Source organism: Haliotis rufescens, unplaced genomic scaffold, assembly GCF_023055435.1.
Source record: "Haliotis rufescens isolate VD_foot unplaced genomic scaffold, xgHalRufe1.0.p SCAF_8, whole genome shotgun sequence".
Classification (NCBI taxonomy): domain Eukaryota; kingdom Metazoa; phylum Mollusca; class Gastropoda; order Lepetellida; family Haliotidae; genus Haliotis; species Haliotis rufescens.
In genome coordinates, this window is record NW_025964372.1 from 52,506,782 (window position 1) to 52,528,230 (window position 21,449).

A 21,449-nucleotide genomic window follows, 5' to 3' on the forward strand; every position below is an offset into this window, starting at 1 on the left:
TTATGTTTCTAGGTTTGTCAGCACGATACCCATGCTCATGGGTTTCACCGAAGTGGTAAACGTCTGAGACCTGCATTACTTCAGGCTTTCCTCCCACATTAAGCTGACATGATTGATGTAGCTGAAATACTGTTAAAAGCGGCGTTAACCCCAACTCACTCACTCACTCACTGCCATACACGTAACAGTGTTCATAGTGTGATGTATGGCTGTAACGTAATGACGGTCATATTGTGATGTATTGCCGTAACGTAATGACGGTCATATTGCGATGTATTGCCGCAACGTAATGACGGTCATATTGCGATGTATTGCCGTAACGTAATGATGGTCATATTGCGATGTATTGCCGCAACGTAATGACAGTCATATTGCGATGTATTACCGTAACGTAATGACGGTCATGTTGTGATGTATTGCCGTAACGTAATGACGGTCATATTGTGATGTATTGCCGTAACGTAATGACGGTCATATTGTGATGTATTGCCGTAACGTAATGACGGTCATATTGTGATGTATTGCCGTACACATTACAGCGTTCACATTGTGATGTATTGCCGTAACGTAATGACGGTCATATTGCGATGTATTGCCGCAACGTAATGACAGTCATATTGCGATGTATTACTGTAACGTAATGACGGTCATGTTGTGATGTATTGCCGTACACATTACAGCGTTCATATTGCAATGTATTGCCGTAACATAATGGCGTCATATTGTGATGTATTGCCGGAACTTAATGACGGTCATATTGAGATATATTACAACAATGATCAATTGCTCAACATCTTTTTAAACCAAATCACAAACTCGTTTATTCCAAGTCTGAAATGCTCCACTGGGTAATCAACCTTATTTTCATTGCCGTTTATTTATCGTTTAGATGAAATTGAATTGTCTCTGTAACAAGATGATTCGTTTCTGGCATTGACGGATTTCCCACAATGCTTTTGTCGCCGATGACCCCAGTTCTGCACATCACAGCGCCAGTGATTCCTCCTGATTTCCTAGACATTTAATTGGTCAATGCGTCCTGTATTCCTACATACCACTCACTCTCAACAATAAAGTCTCATTTCTTGCTAATTTTCCAATGGCGCACATCTGAGTAGTGTGCTGTGGTCGTAAGTTTAGATTTGCATCCAACAGAACTCTTCATTGTCAGTTTACATCAGAATGGTACGGCGGAGCAGTGATTCGATTAAGACATATGGTGCAGAGATGAATAAGTGAAGCCACAGTCTGATTTAAGCAACAGTTAATTTGACTGTCGTTAATGGATGGCTTCGCTGGACTAGAAATGTTTCACTGGTATTATAGACTTTGTAGGGACATTATTGAACTGTTGGGAGCTCATTCACTTGACAACCAAGTATGCTTTCACAGCCACTTTTTTCATCCCTCTATTGAGCAAGGTCCATGGGAGCAGCCATTGTTAAGATTATGCTGCTGTTTTGGTAAGAGCAGGTTAGCGAGATAACATCGCTGTTCTCGTTCCGCTCGCTACAACCCAGCATGTGAGTGTTAGTTACAGAACAGATCAAAGACAGCAAGTAAATACGTTTCTCTCGTCTCTTTGATGTGCTGCTTGAAATATCATCGTCCTTCATTTTAGTGTGTAATTTTGACAGGGGAACTGAATAACACTTCATTTCAAACTGCAATGTATCAAACGTGTATGCAGTTCCACGCAAGAATGTCATTTGAAGAATGGTTCACTGATCGTCATTGTCAGTCTATGACAGTAGATGCCCTTATATGGAGAGTCTGTTGACTGACAGAGAAAGTTGGAAACATGACAGTGTGGTAAACTAGCAATGCAGAACCTGGTAACTTGGCAACATGTAGCCTAGCAACCTGGTAACTTGGCAACACGTAGCCTAGCAACCTGGTAACTTGGCAACACATAGCCTAGCAACCTGGTAACTTGGCAACACATAGCCTAGCAACCTGGTAACTTGGCAACATGTAGCCTTACAACCTGGTAACTTGGCAACACATAGCCTAGCAACCTGGTAACTTGGCAACATGTAGCCTAGGGACCTAGTAACTTGGCAACATGTAGCCAAGCAACCTGGTAACCTGGTGACAGTGCTAATTTTCATTGATATAACTGTTAATAAATATGATATATATAGATTTGAGATGTTGCTGACTTCATCACTCATTCTGGCTCTTTCTAGTCACAATGTTGAAAGTGCCATTTCAGGAAGGTTGGTTACAGTGACACCATCTGAATGACAGTGACACCATCTGAATGACAGTGACACCATCTGAATGACAGTGACGCCATCTGAATGACAGTGACACCATCTTAATGACAGAGATCTATACATCATTCACCCTAACTTCAGGCACAACTTTCTCCTTTTTTTCGAGTGACACATAAGTGACTGACACCTGAGTGATTTTGACACCATCTGTGTGACATTGACACCATCTGAGTGACAGTGACACCATCCTAGTGACAGTGACACCATCCTAGTGACAGTGACAACATCTGAGTGACAGCGACACCATCCTAGTGACAGTGACAACATCCTAGTGACAGTGACACCATCTGAGTGACAGTGACAACATCCTAGTGACAGCGACACCATCTGAGTGACAGTGACACCATGAGTGACAGTGACAACATCCTAGTGACAGTGACACCATCTTAGTGACAGTGACACCATCTGAGTGACAGTGACACCATAGGAGTGACAGTGACACCATATGAGTGACAGTGACACCATCCTAGTGACAGGGACACCATCTGAGTGACAGTGACACCATCTGAGTGACAGTGACACCATCCTAGTGAGAGCGACACCATCTGAGTGACAGTGACACTACCTGAGTGACAGTGACACCATCTGTGTGACATTGACACCATCCTAGTGACAGCGACACCATCTGAGTGACATTGACACCATCTGAGTGACAGCGACACCATCTGTGTGACATTGACACCATCCTAGTGACAGCGACACCATCCTAGTGACGGTGACAACATCTGAGTGACAGTGACAACATCCTAGTGACAGCGACACCATCTGAGTGACAGTGACACAATCTGAGTGACAGTGACACCATCTGAGTGACAGTGACACAATCTGAGTGACAGTGACACCATCTGAGTGACAGTGACACCATATGAGTGACAGTGACAGCGACACCATCTGAGTGACAGTGACACCATCTGAGTGACAGTGACACCCCATGTCTGAGTGACAGTGACACAATGTTACTGCACTATGGTCGTCAGATCTTACCCATTTCTCCATGTTCACTCATGTACTCCATGCTGATGCTGCTCCAGGTGTTTCTGTCAGTGAGACCCTGCATGGTGGTCCACTTGTTGTCTCACCTGGACAGACAGGTGCTTGACCATCTCACCTGGACAGACAGGTGCTTGACCATCTCATCTGAACCAACACCGTCAGCAGTTCATGCATGTTACCTCTGACCTTTCGGCGCACTTTGCAACCTTGGTGGGATCTGGTCCACCTGTGGCAGATGGTGATGACAAACTTCTTGACCACTCAAAGAAACACTGGAATCGGTGATGGTTGCCATATATTGATTGTATTGTCCCGGTCCGTTCCTTATTTAAGTCAGGAGTAGAGGAGCCGGCACAGTTTCAACAAGAAATCTCCAACCTAAACTCCAACCTGGAATATTTATGTGACGGTGTAACACCTCATGACCAATTCAGTTGCCTCCCCACCTCTCCTCCCCACCCTACCCCACAATGTAATGCTTCGTCTCTCCTACAGACCCCCAGAGCTTATAGTTGACAAGACCCCATTTCCTATACTCTAGCATCCTGTTTTCATCACCAGCTGATGGAAATTACGAGGCTCAAGGGAACTTTGCAGAATTAATTTTGTTTATCATTGTATATAAATCTATTTTGGGGATGAAATGTTCGTCTGTGTGATACCCCATGTGCCTCTAACGTTAGATGCCAGACACCAGTTTCTGAAATGAAAATATTCAAGGGTTTATTTGTTAAGCTGACTTATGGGATAGAGCCCAGAGAATCTCTTTCTTACAGATACCTAGAAGGAAGAAATATAGACTTGCCAAACTATTATAGGATTACATGGTGTGTTTTGGATATATTTGTATCAAACTTTGTATGAGACAGTATTTTAATGCTTTCAATTTTGATCAATCAAGCCCTACCCCTCCCATGCCTCATGCTTCCATGCCCCCCACCCCCTCCCATGGCCATCGTGTGACTCCCCAACTCACCCCCTAACAGCTGTACACACATGCTCCCTATCAGAGGAAAGGTTACAGAATGTCATGAAGCCAATGAGAGGTCAGTCAGCACCATAAATGCACTCCAGGGTTTTGAGAAGGTCCCAGGAGAGGCCATCCTGCAATGCTGGATTGGAATTCCTCCTAACATTTGTGTGAAATGGCTACTATCTTCTGGTGATTTTCAGCTATGTATATGTCTGAGGGAACTCACTCACTCACTCACTCACTGTGCACACTGTGCACACTGTGCACACTGTATTTTACTTGTATATCTCCATAAAAGCAAAAAATATTGAAGTCAATTCTTAATATAGTCTTTCAGCCACCACACTAACAGTGGATAGTCAAGTTTATGAATGGTCTGTCTGTCAGATAGCACTATTCCAGAGCTTAATGGTGGCTTGTCATTAATCTTGAATATGCAGTAGTGGAAGTCGGCAGTCTCCCAGACGGTCTGGGTGTAAGGAGCTAGATCAGACATCTTACCCAACCAATCCTCATTTTGGTAAACTCTTTAAGATATGCAGTATCTCCGGAGACCAGGCAATTCCGACCCGGATTACGGACGTATGAAGATAACTGCGAACAGTCCATGAAGGTGGACTAGTGATAGGGTTTGGCAGACATCGGATACAATCTGTGTGTGACAGAATGGAGTACTTCATACAGTATGTCTAGAACACACTTTACATTTAAACTACATTTAAACATTTAGTTTCCAGGTCATCAACCGACCAACATGATACCATTCAAAGTAAAGTTATACGTATTCATGTTTATGATATTTTCACTTAGTCTTTGTTTCAATCTGCCCGTAAATATCTGTGAATAAATTGTTTGTCCATTTCAATATGATTTTAATCAAGTTTGATGGATATGTCAGCTGGTAATGTGAACTGCACGAAACTGGTATTTAAGACTTCATTTGTAAAATGTGTATGTTTTCAAGCTTTCAAAGTGAAAATGTATCAGATTTAAAAAACTAATTACTTTCATGTTCAAGCATATCTCTGACGTCAAACAAACTTGTGTATTTATTTTATTTTGTAAATGACGCTACTCTTTTACTTCTGACTGAAATTTGACTCTTAAAGACAATTCCACCTTGAGAGGAATTAATTTGACTCAATTTGATAAATTTTTTTCAAATATTTCCTAAAAGGAAGTAATTTTGCTAATTTGATGTCTATAAAACCTTTTCAATCACAGTTAGGAAGAATTTGATGTGTTGTATTTTTTCAAAGATAAACTTAAGCGAAATTCTCCGAAGGCGTACGTAATTGATCTGTTTCAACTGAGAACAGTGAAATTTGATGTGCATGTGTTTATTGATCTGCTAAAATTAGTGATTTATTCCATGATCGTCTCTACTCCATCTTCCCCCTGTTACAGATAACATGTGTAACGGGACCCGCCATGTTGCCTTGTAGCTGCTAATGGGCTGTTTGATCATGAAAACAATTGATTAATGATGAAGAAATAGCTGACTGAATTTTAAGTTATCACATGGTATCTGCACAGATAACGCTGAAGTCTATGCCACACGAGACAATGGATGTAGTCTGTTGATGTCATTCTTGAGGTTACTGATATTCTGTGATTGGATTGAGACCATACCTGGGGAGCCGATCCTGCCATACGTAGACCTCGACAATTAAGACAGATTACCTAATCAGTAGGAGATATAGGGGTTTAATTCAGCCATAAACACCGGCAATGTTTGTAAAAACAGTTCCACAGGAGGAGGTGATATTGATGAGGCAACAATCTCGCTCCCAGTGGGACTTCGTGGAAGGTGACCTGAGTTTGAAAGGTTTGCATTGCGTCTTTGAAGTGAGGTAATGGAGAAGCATGGCTTGCGTTTTGGTCCTGGTATATTTAATGAATTGACCAAAATGTTTTAGATTCAATTTTCGTTATCTTTCAGGCGTAAATTTCCATTTAGAAGAAAAAAGTGAGATCAGATTTAGTTTGAGATATTTCATAATCAGAATTAAAATATTAAGTTATCTGGGTGTAAGGCTATCCTCCCTGTCCCCACCTTGTCAGTTTATCATTTACGATAAAATGATTCCTGTTAGAACCAGGTTAGAATTTGTCTCAGAACCTGTACTTGTCGCAAGATGGGACTTATTGGATCTGGTGGTCTGTCTGACCGACTTGGTTGATGCATGTCATCATGTCACAATTGCATTGATAGATGCTCATGATTTCAATCACTGGATTGTCTGGTTTAGACTAGATGACTAAATGGTAAAGACTAGTTAAAGCTAGAATAACACAGTGCCACATATATTCTTATTGATGTCAAATTTGACGTAGCTAAATGATATCAAACAGGTCATGGCAGCAAAGACACCCAGACAACAACAGAAGACACACGACATGCCTTGGCTGTGTGTTTTGGAAAGTCTTGTGTTTTGGAATGACTCGACATGATTATTTCATGATGTCGTTTAAAACTAGGTAATCAGAATAAATTGTTCTCATGCTATTCATTGGATACATTGTATGTTCTTAGAGTATTTATTGTAAACATCCTTTATCATAGTAGATCATGATCTGGGAAAAGGTTCACCTGGTGCATGTAAATCTCAGGCTGATTGAACACAGTTCTACACAGACAGTGATAGAGGACAGACTGGATAGTTTCAATCCACCTACTTCCCTGAGTTGACTCCTGACAATAGAGCTCCCCTGAGTTGACTCCTAGACAGGTGTGCCCCCCTGAGTTGACTCCTAGACAGTGGAGCTCCCCTGAGTTGACTCCTGACAGTGGAGCTCCCCTGAGTTGACTCCTAGACAGGTGTGCCCCCCTGAGTTGACTCCTAGACAGTGGAGCTCCCCTGAGTTGACTCCTGACAGTGGAGCTCCCCTGAGTTGACTCCTAGACAGGTGTGCCCCCCTGAGTTGACTCCTAGACAGGGGAGCTCCCCTGAGTTGACTCCTGACAGTAGGGCTCCCCTGAGTTGACTCCGAGACAGTGGAGCTCCCCGAGTTGACTCCTGACAGTGGAGCTCCCCTGAGTTGACTCCTTGACAGTGTAGCTCCCCTGAGTTGACTCCTGACAATAGAGCTCCCCTGTGTTGACTCCTGACAATATAGCTCCCCTGAGTTGACTCCTGACAATAGAGCTCCCCTGAGTTGACTCCTTGAAAGTGGAGCTCCCCTGAGTTGACTCCTTGACAGTGTAGCTCCCCTGAGTTGACTCCTAGACAGGTGTGCTCCCTTGAGTTGACTCCTGACAGGGGAGCTCCCTTGAGTTGACTCCTAGACAGGGGAGCTCCCCTGAGTTGACTCCTGACATTAGAGCTCCCCTGTGTTGACTCCAAGACAGTGGAGCTCCCCTGAGTTGACTCCTAGACAGGTGTGCTCCCCTGAGTTGACTCCTGACAGGGGAGCTACCTTGAGTTGACTCCTAGACAGTGGAGCTCCCCTGAGTTGACTCCTAGATAATAGAGCTCCCCTGAGTTGACTCCTGACAGGGGAGCTCCCTTGAGTTGACTCCTAGACAGGGGAGCTCCCCTGAGTTGACTCCTGACAATAGAGCTCCCCTGAGTTGACTCCTTGACAGGGGAGCTCCCCTGAGTTGACTCCTAGATAATAGAGCTCCCGTGAGTTGACTCCTAGACAGTGGAGCTCCCCTGAGTTGACTCCTAGACAGTGGAGCTCCCCTGAGTTGACTCCTAGACAGGTGTGCTCCACTGAGTTGACTCCTAGACAGGTGTGCTCCCCTGAGTTGACTCCTTGACAGTGTAGCTCCCCTGAGTTGACTCCTTGACAGTGGAGCTCCCCTGAGTTGACTCCTTGACAGTGGAGCTCCCCTGAGTTCACTCCTGACAATAGAGCTCCCCTGAGTTGACTCCTTGACAGTGGAGCTCCCCTGAGTTGACTCCTTGACAGTGGAGCTCCCCTGAGTTGACTCCTTGACAGTGGAGCTCCCCTGAGTTGACTCTTGACAATAGAGCTCCCCTGAGTTGACTCCTGACAATAGAGCTCCCCTGAGTTGACTCCTTGACAGTGGAGCTCCCCTGAGTTGACTCCTTGACAGGGGAGCTCCCCTGAGTTGACTCCTAGATAATAGAGCTCCCGTGAGTTGACTCCTTGACAGTGGAGCTCCCCTGAGTTGACTCCTTGACAGTGAAGCTCCCCTGAGTTGACTCCTGACAGTGTAGCTCCCCTGAGTTGACTCCTGGACAGTGGAGCTCCCCTGAGTTGACTCCTGACAATAGAGCTCCCCTGAGTTGACTCCTGACAATAGAGCTCCCCTGAGTTGACTCCTTGACAGTGGAGCTCCCCTGAGTTGACTCCTGACAGTGTAGCTCCCCTGAGTTGACTCCTAGATAATAGAGCTCCCGTGAGTTGACTCCCGACAGTGGAGCTCCCCTGAGTTGACTCCTAGACAGTAGAGCTCCACGGATAGTTTTCAATCCTCTAGACAGCAGAATTTCTCTGAAAGTCTCTGAGACCTAGAAATTGAGTCTCTAGGAATTCGGTGGCCGGGAATGCCCCATGCTGTCTGAAGGTAAATCTGTTCGGCTGAGGACCGATGTCGGCACGCTGCCAATACCTAGTGCTGAGGAAAGCAGCTTCCACTCAGAGATAACACAACATACGCACTTCTTTTGGCGGAGTCCCCGCAAAATGGAAAAGCCATGCCTTATCTATATTGCATCCATCACTGGGGCTCCTTGATGGCACTGAATTCTGTTTTTATGAAACCTCTTCTGGTCTTTGTTTTTCGTTAGGTTTACCTTGTGCTTGCGAGGAGAAGTTTTTGTGTGAAACTTGAAGGGATTAATACATCAAAGAAATTGAATTTGTTTTTTGTGAAAGGGGGATTATTTTCATAAGTATTTGAAACGACCTAATATTGAGTGATGACTGTCGTAATTGGAGGAAGGGTTGAAATACGAGTGGGTTGTTTCTGTAGGTGCGCTTGGCATCTGACAGCACTGAGCAGCTTCACCATCTGATAGCCGCAGTCTGCAGTCATTTCATTCTGTGATACAGTCAGCAATACCGACCAATTGTCGATGAAACTTTGTCCAGGTAGTCTGAATCTTATTCCATAAATGGTCACCTGTTGCCTGAAATAATGAAAGTCAAGGTCCACTGAGCCCGGGGGCAGATAGTGGTGTCAGGGATTTGTCTAGACCCGTTTAGAGGCGGCTATTAGGACCTAAGTCTGTTGCAAAATGTCAGAACATGTTCCCAGTTTGAGTTAATATTTACCCATTACTCTGAATTTACGCGTAAAAGTACATTCTGGAAAAATCAATTTGAACAAAATAACAATTTTTTTCTAAATTTGCTTGCCAAGGACACTTTGTGTAGAATTCTAGATAAAACCCTGCAGGTTCTTGAACAATTTTGTAGTGCTGCTGTGCAGAGTTACGTTTGACAGTTGGCTCTCAGTGTAATTTGATAGGATGTATTAGTGGATGCTTTTTAATTGGTATTTGAAATGCTACCATCAGTTAACTCTGGAATAGGGAGTGGATGTCTCAGACCACAGATGGCGGAATGGGTGGCCTCACTCACTCACTCACTCACTCACTCACTCACTCACTCACTCACTCACTCACTCACTCACTCACTCACTCACTCACTCACTCACTCACTCACTCACTCACTCACTCACTCCAGCATTGCAGGTCCATGCTACAGAACATGTACTCTGTGAAATACAAAGACGCCTGAGCCGTGGGTCTTTTGGCATTGAGTGTTCACTTGGATATAGAGGTATGCTGATATGCTGATACTTCATCAGTATTTGGCTGTGTTCTTAGACAGATAGCGGATTTGCAACAGTACTGTACTTTATTGTACTGTGCAGTACTCTCTCTGAGTCAAACAGACACATACAGACAGACACATACAGACACACACCCCTGTTATTTTTCACTCAACTTCTGCCTCAATATGCTGTCATTCATTCATGTGTCTTTTTTCCCAAATTTGTCTCGGGTAAGATGGCAGGGCCTCCTGGATGAGAAAGGTCTATTGGACCACTCAGGGTTGATCAAAGATTGACAGAAATAACACAACACTAGCAGTCGGTGTCTGGGCCATGGGCCTCTTGTGTCCTGTGTTGGTCAATCATTTAGACAGATGGTTCTTGCACCAGGCCCGTCAGCTCGGCCAATAAACGCTATTGATTTCTCCTGATTGGATGTTTTTTTCTTGCAGTGACAGAACAGATCACAGAACAGGTGGAATCACTGCCTCTAGTAGCTCTCGCCTTGCCTTGATTTGTAGCAAATTACAGCCGTTTTGTCTAACACATTAGGCAGTGATTGTAGGCCTGGGCTCGAACCATGCACTTCCATCTGTCCCAATTGCTCACTGTGATGGCTGAGAAACAGATGTTGGAGAACTAGATGTGTATGTGGCTACACTTAGACTTGGTAGATATGGGGTGCAACATGGTAGATACATGGTGAGACATGGTAGATAAATGGTGAGATGGTAGATATGGGGTGAGACATGGTAGATACAGGGTGAGATGGTAGATACAGGGTGAGATGGTAGATATGGGGTGAGACATGGTAGATACAGGGTGAGATGGTAGATACAGGGTGAGACATGGTAGATACAGGATGAGATGGTAGATACAGGGTGAGACATGGTAGATACATGATGAGATGGTAGATACAGGGTGAGACATGGTAGATACAGGGTGAGATGGTAGATACAGGGTGAGATGGTAGATACAGGTGAGACATGGTAGATACATGATGAGACATGGTAGATACAGGGTGAGACATGGTAGATACAGGTCGAGATGGTAGATACAGGGTGAGACATGGTAGATACAGGGTGAGACATGGTAGATACAGGGTGAGATGGTAGATACAGGTGAGACATGGTAGATACATGATGAGACATGGTAGATACAGGGTGAGATGGTAGAAAATGGGGTGAGACATGGTAGATACAGGGTGAGGTGGTAGATACAGGGTGAGACATGGTAGATACAAGGTGAGATGGTAGATACAGGGTGAGACATGGTAGATACAGGGTGAGACATGGTAGATTCATGATGAGACATGGTAGATACAGGGTGAGACATGGTAGATACAGGGTGTGATGGTAGATACAGGGTGAGACATGGTAGATACATAGTGATACATGGTAGATACAGGCTGAGATGGTAGATACAGGGTGAGATGGTAGATACAGGGTGAGACATGGTAGATACATGATGAGACATGGTAGATACAGGGTAAGACATGGTAGATACAGGGTGAGATGGTAGATACAGGGTGAGACATGGTAGATACATAATGATACATGGTAGATATAGGCTGAGATGGTAGATACAGGGTGAGATGGTAGATACAGGGTGAGACATGGTAGATACATGATGAGACATGGTAGATACATGATGAGACATGGTAGATACAGGGTGAGACATGGTAGATACAGGGTGAGATGATAGATACAGGGTGAGACATGGTAGATACATGATGAGACATGGTAGATACAGGGTGAGACATGGTAGATACAGGGTGAGATGGTAGATGCAGGGTGAGACATGGTAGATACATTGGTCTGTGTCACATGTCCACTGTTTTTTCTGTGTACAATGTGTGGTGTGTGACACATGTCCACTGTTTTATTCAGTGTACAATGTGTGGTGTGTGACACACGTCCACTGTTTTATTCAGTGTACAATGTGTGGTGTGTGACACGTTCACTGTTTTATTCTGTGTACAATGTGTGGTGTGTGACACACGTCCACTGTTTTATTCAGTGTACAATGTGTGGTGTGTGTCACACGTCCACTTTTTTATTATGTGTACAATGTGTGGTATGTGACACATTTTCACTGTTTTATTCAGTGTACAATGTGTGGTGTGTGTCACATGTCCACTGTTTTATTCAGTGTACAATGTGTGGTGTGTGTCACACGTCCACAGTTTTATTCTGTGTACAATGTGTGGTGTGTGACACATATCCACTGTTTTATTCAGTTTACAATGTGTGGTGTGTGACACATTCCACTTTTTTATTCTGTGTACAATGTGTGGTGTGTGTCACACGTCCACTGTTTTATTCAGTGTACAATGTGTGGTGTGTGACACACATGTGCGTTTCCTCAAACATTTCCACAGTTGTTTTCTGTGTACAATTTCCGACATCATCATTACAATCACTGCACAATTAGGTCGCACACATTACAAGAGGAACAGTTTTAATCAATACCTCTTTGTTGAAATTTTACTGAATTTGAATTGCTTTCCATGCGTGATGTGTGGGTCTTGCACCAGCCTCTTCAAATCTCGGCAATTTCCTGTGAAGCGTCAAAGCACACATCTGTGTTCGTGTGGGGGAGGGGGATGACGGGGAGGAGGGGTGTTTTCACAGTGAATCGAGATGCCCGTTTGGACGCGACAACTGGCTTTTGAAAACATATTGATGCGTTTTATATGGCAGCAGGGCATTTGAAGTGTTTCCTACAAAATAGCCAAATGTATGATCCTAATTATAAGATGATTAATCATACATGCGATTGTGAAGTGTAATCTTGTCTATCTGAAGATAGAATGGTATTCAATTCATCGATATTGACGGGTGTCACCGTTTTACCATTTTTCAAGATAAATCAAAGGTGTTTCCAGATGTGGCTGCCATGGCGATGAAGATGAAGGAAACATCTTTTTAACCCAAGGAACTCACACAGCTTAAACTTATGACACATCAAAAGTTTGACTGCAAGGATTGCTTGTAATAAGACAGGTAAATTCAGACATGGCATAAAGGAGAACTTCAAAGAGTCATTCAACCTGTCTTCAAGCAACTGACTATCAGATAATGTCTCTTTCAATCTTTGTTCTTCCTCTGTTCATTTGTGATAAGAGTTGTGAGGATCCGGGTTAGAATAGGACTTCAGCAACCAATGCTTGCCGTAAAAGGCGACTATGCTTGTTGTTAGAGGTGACTAACGGGTTTGGGTGGTCAGGCTCGCTGACTTGGTTGATGCATGTCATCGATCCCATGTTGTGTCAATCACTGGATTGTCTGGTCCAGACTCGATTATTTACAGACCACCATCATATAGCTGGAATATTGCTGAGTGCGGCGTTAAACAACAATCAAACAAACTGGCTCCTGTACAGACAGATGTTGATGATGACAAGACAGTACCACTTATCTCCCTTTAGTCAATCCAATTCTAGTTATCTCCCCTTGAATACGACATGAACTTTATGTCATCCATGTTAGAAACTAAACCAGTGTGGCTGAAAGTGTTGTGTTTGTGTTGTGTCCATTCTCAGATTGTATGCGTACAGGATTCAATAATATTTGTTAAAAAAACAAGAATATTATGAACCTACAATGTTGGTTTTTGGTATTATTCCGAACGAATTTGAAACCATATCTTAGTTATAGGACTGCATGTCAGCTAACTGTGGGAGGGTGCCCTCGGTGAGCAGTGTAACCTTGGTGCCCATGGTGCCCTCGGTGAGCAGTGTAACCTTGGTGCCCAGGGTGCCCTCGGTGAGCAGTGTAACCTTGGTGCCCAGGGTGCCCTCGGTGAGCAGTGTAACCTTGGTGCCCTCCGTTACCAGTGTAACCTTGGTGCCCAGGGTTCCCTCGGTGACCAGTGTAACCTTGGTGCCCTCGGTGACCAGTGTAACCTTGGTGCCCTCCGTGACCAGTGTAACCTTGGTGCCCAGGGTTCCCTCGGTGACCAGTGTAACCTTGGTGCCCAGGGTGCCCTCGGTGAGCAGTGTAACCTTGGTGCCCTCCGTGACCAGTGTAACCTTGGTGCCCAGGGTGCCCTCGGTGACCAGTGTAACCTTGGTGCCCAGGGTGCCCTCGGTGAGCAGTGTAACCTTGGTGCCCAGGGTGCCCTCGGTGAGCAGTGTAACCTTGGTGCCCAGGGTTCCCTCGGTGAGCAGTGTAACCTTGGTGCCCTCGGTGAGCAGTGTAACCTTGGTGCCCAGGGTGCCCTCAGTGAGCAGTGTAACCTTGGTGCCCTCGGTGAGCAGTGTAACCTTGGTGCCCTCCGTGACCAGTGTAACCTTGGTGCCCAGGGTTCCCTCGGTGAGCAGTGTAACCTTGATGCCCAGGGTTCCCTCGGTGACCAGTGTAACCTTGGTGCCCTCGGTGACCAGTGTAACCTTGGTGCCCTCGGTGAGCAGTGTAACCTTGGTGCCCAGGGTTCCCTCGGTGACCAGTGTAACCTTGGTGCCCAGAGTGCCCTCGCTGAGCAGTGTAACCTTGGTGCCCTCGGTGACCAGTGTAACCTTGGTGCCCAGGGTGCCCTCGGTGACCAGTGTAACCTTGGTGCCCTCGGTGAGCAGTGTAACCTTGGTGCCCAGGGTGCCCTCGGTGAGCAGTGTAACCTTGGTGCCCAGGGTGCCCTCGGTGAGCAGTGTAACCTTGGTGCCCTCGCTGAGCAGTGTAACCTTGGTGCCCTCGGTGAGCAGCGTAACCTTGGTGCCCAGGGTGCCCTCGGTGAGCAGTGTAACCTTGGTGCCCTGGGTGACAGTGTGTCGACAGTCAACACTTAGCACAGGTATGGTGCTGATGCACCAAATCTGGGATTCAGTCTCACAGGTGCCATGACGCGGTTGAGCAAAGGAAGACAGTGAAGTTGCGTCCCTTGGGCACGCCAGAAACCTATGAATGTTGGCCTGAATGCCAGTTCGCCCTGATTATGTTTCTAGGTTTGTCAGCACCATTCCCGTGCTTGTGGGTTTCTCTGAAATGGTAAATGTCTGAGACCTGCATCACTTCGGTCTTTCCTCCCACATTAAGCTGACATGCCGTGATATAACTGGAATAACATTAAAAGCGGCCTTTAACCCAACTCACTCACTCACTGACTTACTGACCCTGAAACAAATAAATCCAATACAGCCCATGCAAGTCTATAATGTTTGGCAAGTCTAGATTACTGCAGTATCAGTATCTGAAAATTAAGTGAGTCCCTGGGCTCCTTTTTATTATGTTTTTATTAAGATAATTTAACAGCTGTTTTTCTTCTGTAAGTCTACAGCTGCAGGTCATTTATTTCTATTCTCATGGTGTCTAAAAATAGCCCTGAATTCCCAGTTGAAGAGAAGAAATGGCAGGTCACGCCGACCTGGAGGCACGATCATGGAGGTGAAGCCTGATTCCCTCTGCCCCATGTGTTTAGTGGTCCTGATGCTGCTGTCACTCCGCTACCCAACTGGCAGATGAAAACAGATACCGTGTGCAGGAACCAGGGAAAAACATACACTGATTCCAACAAAGATTTGTGTTAATTTTACCATTGACAACAGACCACATTTAGCCCACGGCCATCAGGGAATGGACCATCCTGCCCACTGTTAGCGTGGCATTGGTTTGGAAGTGTTTGGAGCGATGGAGTTGAGCATCAAGTTTCTAGCCTATTTCCGAGTTATTTCCATTTTAAGAAAACAAAAAAGACGTAGAATATGAACAAAAAGTGGTGAAATTTTGTTTTGTGTTTCTTGCTTGATGCAGTGTCAGTCTGTATTCTGCTCATCCATCTTATGTTTTGGTTGAAAAACATTTTACAGTGGTGGTGCATTGTGGGTATAGATGTTTCTGGTGATTGTTTGCATTGATGACAATCTTGCTGGTCCAGTAACTGATGGTTATCCAAGATCATGAAATCTGATTGGTTAGTTTCAGATTCCATGTCCCAGATCATAAAATCTGATTGGTTATCTTTTCAGTCTTGTTATCCAAGATCATGAAATCTGATTGGTTAGTTTTTGTAATTTTTCTGTGACTGATGGAGAGGAAGCATCGCCAGGAGTTGGGTAGCCACACTGAGGTTGTGTGGCACCAAGGTGGTCTTGTGGCACCGTGGTTGTGTTGCACTGAGGTCGTGTGTCACCGTGGTCGTGTGTCGCCGTGGTCGTGTGGCACTGATGTGTCATCCTGATGTGTTTGTGTTCACTGTTGTGTCAGTTTTCTTTGTAGTTTTATGTTTATATTTGAATAAAAAATGTTCAGTGTGAAGGAAAAAACATCAAGGGGTCCAGCCTTTACAGCTAACATGGATAGAGTTATCATTAATCCGCCCGCATGTTATCAGAAATGAGCGGACCACTGTAACTTAATAATGCCCTCATATTGCTGGACGACGGGCCATTATCAAACCCGTTGTTAGGTGATGTCATATTGATGTTCAATAGTGACGTTATCTGGTTTGTTCTATAACGTTTCCATATTTGTAAAGTGACATTCGTTGTGTGTTGATTGCAGTAAATATTTCAAAACTGATATTGTTTTTTATTTTTATTTAATAACATTTAGTTCTATCCATTTTAGCTACAGTAACGCCCATAGAAGATAAAACTGGCCGGTATGAGTACGATTATAAACACCCCCCACACATGCATGACCATTACTATATAATAATCTTGAAAACGATGTTGAACCTCAGTTCACCTGACCATGAGGGTCGAGCTCCAGTGTAGAATACACCGTAATGCGTCCATGCTGCAGTTTGTGTTATGACTGTTTTCTACAGCTCATTCTGATGGACACTATGACATTAAGGAGATGGAGCTATGGACACTATGACATTAAGGAGATGGAGCTATGGACACTATGACATTAAGGAGATGGAGCTATGGACACTATGACATTAAGGAGATGGAGCTATGGACACTATGACATTAAGGAGAGAGTGATGTCAGTGAGTGTCAGTTTCCCCCAGTTCTGCCAGGAAGTTCTGTTCACAGTCACGGCCTGTGTAAAACAGTGACTGTGAGACTGGATGTTTTTTCACCTTTTTTTAAGCGGCCATGTGTTGAGACTTAGAACTGAGACGGAGATTCTTCAATTAGGTGAAACTAGACACGATCGCCTTGAGCATAATCAGCATGGTGTTAAAGTGAATCATTGTTTTCTATACCAGAGAACATGGGTACTATGTCGACCATCACAGTTGGAGGAGACCACTTGTCTAATTAACGTTCTTCACAACTTCAAGAAGAGGACTGGATGCCCTGAGGGGGTACTTATCAGCAATCAATGATGCCAGCAGTGGCTGGTGGGGACAGTCAGACTGGTATCAGCTCCTGATGTCACTCAGGGCCTGACATTCAGTGACTCTGATGTAACACCAGGTGTCCAGCGCTAGTCTGGTGACGATGGTGTGAGTGACCTTGATGTAACACCAGGTGTCCAGTGCTAGTCTGGTGACGATGGTGTGAGTGACCTTGATGTAACACCAGGTGTCCAGCGCTAGTCTGGTGACGATGGTGTGAGTGACCTTGATGTAACACCAGGTGTCCAGTGCTAGTCTGGTGTCGATTGTGTGATTGACCTTGAAACATTCAGATCTGTTGACAATGACTTCTGATGTGACGGGCCTTCCACCCTTCAGGTCTGATGACGAGAGGTTCTTCAGGAACACATGCTTGCTGTAAAAGGCAACTATGCTTGTCATAAGCGGCGACTAACGTGATAGGGGTGGTCAGGCTCGCTGCCTTGGTTGATGCATGTCTTCGTCTCGCAATTGCGAGGATCGATGCTCATGATATCAATCACTGGATTATCTGGCCCAGACCGCTGTCGTATAGCTGGAATATTGCCGAGTGCCCTGTTAATAATCGAGTCTGGACCAGACAATCCAGTGACAGATAAGAGCAATGATCCACTCCGTCTGGACATGATAACAGTCATTGAACGAAGTCTCCGAGCCTGACAATCTTGTCTATTTAGCTGCATAGGTTGCTGGGTAGTTATGTTCCTATCTGGAATCCCCATTGGGCAACAAAAGAGATGCAACTTAAGCTAGCTCTCTCAGGATCAAACAAACAATTGAAGCCCTTCTACTCTCTCTGGCGCCATTATCGCAAACATTTACAAATGGCGTGATAGAGAGTACCCTGTCAGGCTTGCTGACAATGAACTTCAAAATTCTCTCCCAAATTTTTTATTTCCTTTTTAAATGATTAAATCTGACCTTGACCTTGGTATTGATTAAACTTCCTAATTGCCTGTTACGTTTCTTCTAATGATGACATAACGCCTGTCACACTTCATCTCTGAGGAACACAAGGAAGTCACCGATTTCTCCCTGGACAATCGCTGCCTGATCCCGCTAGCGATGATTAATGACCGGCAGGTTTCCACCATGATGGTCTGTGCCAATCATGGCCCCTCAATCACAGGAAGTCAGAGCAATGTCAAACACTCCCAGAGATCACCCAGTTAATGAAGCCCGTGTCATGGCGAGAGTCAACAGGTCAACGTTGTGGTCAGTGCAGGCATTTGTAGTCTCAGAAGGACTTGATGAGGGCAAACTGCCTCCTCTAAGTCGGACTCGCCAGCATCGTGATGAAGGCAAGAATAGGATCAAATAGGATTCCAATATGAAGTTGGAAATTACATGATTCTGATTGGTCAATCAGAGGTTATCAAAAAGCAATAAACCCCCTCTGATTTGAAAAGCTGATTTGATGGCTGCATCATTGAGGAAGCAAATATTTATTCAATTGTACTTTCTTTTGGTCATTTTTAAGAAACTATGTGTACAATTATAGGTTACAAAATGGAAAGTTGTGGAGATTATATCAATGGTTGTGTGGCAATACATTTTGTGCTTCCCGTGAAGGTCTGCGGTAGAATAGGTCTTCATCAACCCATGCTTGCAGTAAAAGGCGACTAACGGGATCAGGAAGTTAGGATTCCTGACTTGGTTGATGCATCTCATTATATCTCAATTGTGTAGATTGATGCTCATGATATCAATCACTGGATTGTCTGGTCCAGGTTCTATTATTTGCAGACCGCCATTCTGACAGCTGTTATATTGCTAAGTACGGCCTTCAACAACAAACAAATAAAAACATTTTGTGCTGAAAGCATGACAGAATTCTACAAAGAGAAAAAAACTTATAGTTTTGTGGACAACAGAGAGCTTGGAAATTGTTGCTTTTCTAACATCAAATCTTTTGTGTCATATGACGTCATAGATGTAGGGTGTTGGAACAAAACCTTGAAAGGTTGCTTGATATCTGATTGTAATTTAGTCCAACCCAGTCTGGGTGATAAAAATAAATAGGATAAAAATAGGCAGGAATATTCTAAATTAGAATCTTATATTTTTCTACCTCTTCATTTGTCTATTCAGTCTATGCTTTAAGTGCAGATTTTGAAATAAAAAAGTTTGTTTTTTAACCCTGAAATGTTCCCAGTAAAGAAAGGAAAAGTTGAATTGATTTTCACTGGCAATGAAGATCTGTTTGTCTCATCTGGAAGCCATTGTACAGATTCTATTTCAGTCTCTTCTGAGCAAGACACGCTGTCAAGTTGTAAATACAGGTACTTATCGACATGTAAACTCTGGTACTGGTGATGCTGGGATTCATCACGGAGCCATCGTAACTCACTCAGCCTGAGAGAGAGATGGCGGTATTTGCACACGTCTCTAATGTTGTGTCCCGACACTATAACACCCTCAGATCATGTAATTGTAGCAGCACACCTGAGCTCGATCACCTTTTCTAACGAACCTTCACTGAGTTTACAGAAGCTAATGTGGATGCGTCTACACTGGCGTTCACAATGGAGGAAGGAGGCCCCCTCAGGTGGGATGCTGGAGAGGCTGCTATGTTCAGTTAATCACAGTTCCTAAACTCATACACAGTTGCTGGTCACATGAAGTTGCTGGTCACATGGAGTTGTTGGTCACATTTGGTTGTTGGTCAAATGGAGTTGCTAGTCACATTGAGTTCCTGGTCTCATGGAGTTGTTGGTCACATTTGGTTGCTGGTCACTTGGAGTTGCTGGTCACATTTGGTTGTTGGTCAAATGGAGTTGCTGGTCACATGGAGTTCCTGGTCTCATGGAGTTGCTGGTCACATGGAGTTACTGGTCACATGGAGCTGCTGGCCACATGGAGTTGCTGGTCACATGAAGTTGCTGGCCACATGGAGTTGCTGGTCACATGAAGTTGCTGGTCACATGGAGTTGCTGGTCACATGGAGTTACTGGTCACAGTCATCTCTCTTTCTTAGATATGAATGTGAGCTCACCTGGTGTGAGGTTAAATTTCACTCACTCACTCGGTGTAAATGTGAGGTTACAAGTGACAATAATGCAGAATTAAGGTAGCAATAATGTCTCATTTGTCTTGAACAGCCCCTTAACTGTGGGACAGCAGCCCCTTTAAATGTGAGACAACACCCCCTTTAAATGTGAGACATCCCCTTAACTCAGAGACAACAGCCCCTTTAAATGTGAGACAACATCCCCTTTAAATGTGAGACAACACCCCCTTTAAATGTGAGACATCCCCTTAACTCAGAGACAACAGCCCCTTTAAATGTGAGACAACAGCCCCTTTAAATGTGAGACAACAGCTCCTTTAAATGTGAGACAACATCCCCTTTAAATGTGAGACAACATCCCCTTTAACTGAGTATATCTCTGGATGGTCCCGAGTGCCAAGGCAGGAATTAACTGCCTCCAGATCAGGGCCAATCTTCAAGTCAGTATCAGACAGTCAACTATTGTCCCGCTGTTGATGCCGTATTGAACATCAATTAAGCACAAAACTGGAATCACAAATGAGACAGCAACCATACAAACCACAGCGAAGTCATTAGGTTTAAATATTTTGTTGATCGATATTGTATATCTATGTGAATGTATGGTGTGTTTACTTTACAAGACTGATTTTGTCAGAGACATTCACATGACAATCTGACCGATTGATCTGTGGGTTTGTTGTTTTGTGTATGTAGTCGTAATGTCTTCACAACGCATTGAGTAACGTCTACACAACGCATTGAGTAACGTCTACACAATGCATTGAGTAACGTCTACACAACGCATTGAGTAACGTCTACACCACGCATTGAGTAACGTCTACACCACGCATTGAGTAACGTCTACATCACTCTGCTGTGGATATACTGGCCTCTCTACAGCATTGATTCCCCATATTCAGTTGGTAGTTGTGTGTTGCCAGTTGTTTGTTTTACAGTGGTATGAATGTAGAATTTCTTGCCCTGCACACAGGCAAATATCAACTGAGGCCATGTATATTCCATTCATTGTTACAGATGTGAAGGCATCTTGCTTTGGTTGTTAAACCACAAACATTGCATGTCATGTCAAGAGTTCTGAGATTAACTCTAGCTGTGCCTGTTATGTTGTGAAAAGATATGATTGATGCGTATCTTTAAGCAATGTAATGC

At 44.2% G+C, this 21,449-nt stretch overlaps 1 protein-coding gene across 2 annotated transcripts in view; it reads left to right on the plus strand.

The window, feature by feature from the left end:
- Positions 1–21,449, plus strand: part of LOC124145607 (carboxyl-terminal PDZ ligand of neuronal nitric oxide synthase protein-like) — a 220,329-nt gene that overhangs the window by 20,543 nt on the left and 178,337 nt on the right. The window lies entirely within an intron of this gene.